A 1,152-nucleotide genomic window follows, 5' to 3' on the forward strand; every position below is an offset into this window, starting at 1 on the left:
TATATATATATATATATATATATATGTATGTAAGTATTTATAGATACATATGTTTATATAGGTATGACTTTAAACTGCAGCCCAGTCCATTCAGTGTTGCAGTCTAACAAGATAGATGGCGACGCTGAAAAGTTATTTTCTCCATGGTAACTGCAGTGTATTTGCCTTTTAGCAGTTGAAATATGTTACAGACTTATTCTAACTAACCTAAATTTTGCATTTTGCATTCCTACATGGAACCCATTCAATTCTTATTCAGATTTATTGCCCTGCTAGACAGGATCAAGTTTCCACCAAATATTAATTTATATTTATACATATTACAAAGCCAGAAAAAAACTAAGTTGTTCTCGTTCTAACTCCGCCCACTGTGATCGTATATTTATTTCTTTATTGTTCACAGGGGAGCTAAAAATAGAGGGGACAAACAAGGACAGACAAAGGCTTAAGTCGATTTCACTGACCCCGAAAGGATGAAAGGCAAAGCCGACCTCAGCGGAGTTTGAACTCAGAACGTAACGGCAGACAAAATACCACTTAGCATTTCGCCCCAGTGTGCTAACTGTAATTGTATATTGGATGCATTTATCTTGGCACCATTACTAGAGAGTTTTTGTTCTCAAAGAGACCAAATATTGTTCTCTACACAATATAGGTGCAGGAGTGGCTGTGTGGTAAGAAGCTTGCTTCCCACCCACATGGTTCTAGGTTCAGTTCCCACTGTGTGGCACATTGGGCAAGTATCTTCTTCCATAGCCTTGGGCTGACCAAAGCCTTGTGAGTGGATTTGGTAGACAAAAACTGAAAGAATGCCTAGCGTTCTACCTCAGATTTGCGTTTGACCGTACGGCTTTTGAATGTTGTTTTCACTGTCCATTTTTTCCTGTCTTGGTTTGTGTTTGCCACCTTGGAATCCTCTGTGTAGTGGGTTGATCCACTACTCAGGAAGAGACTATTCTAGAGTACGTTCTGTCTTGTCTTCGAAACGTCTAGATAGAATAGAGACAGCTGATGAAGGGATATTCCAAGTGGCTTTCTGTTGTCTGTAGTTTATTGTTCTAACGTCCTGTACCCTGATATGCATGTATATACACATGTAGATGTAAGTATGTACATATATGTGTGTATACATGTATATATATTCTTTGTATT

Source organism: Octopus bimaculoides, chromosome 20 (genome assembly GCF_001194135.2).
Source record: "Octopus bimaculoides isolate UCB-OBI-ISO-001 chromosome 20, ASM119413v2, whole genome shotgun sequence".
NCBI lineage: Eukaryota > Metazoa > Mollusca > Cephalopoda > Octopoda > Octopodidae > Octopus > Octopus bimaculoides.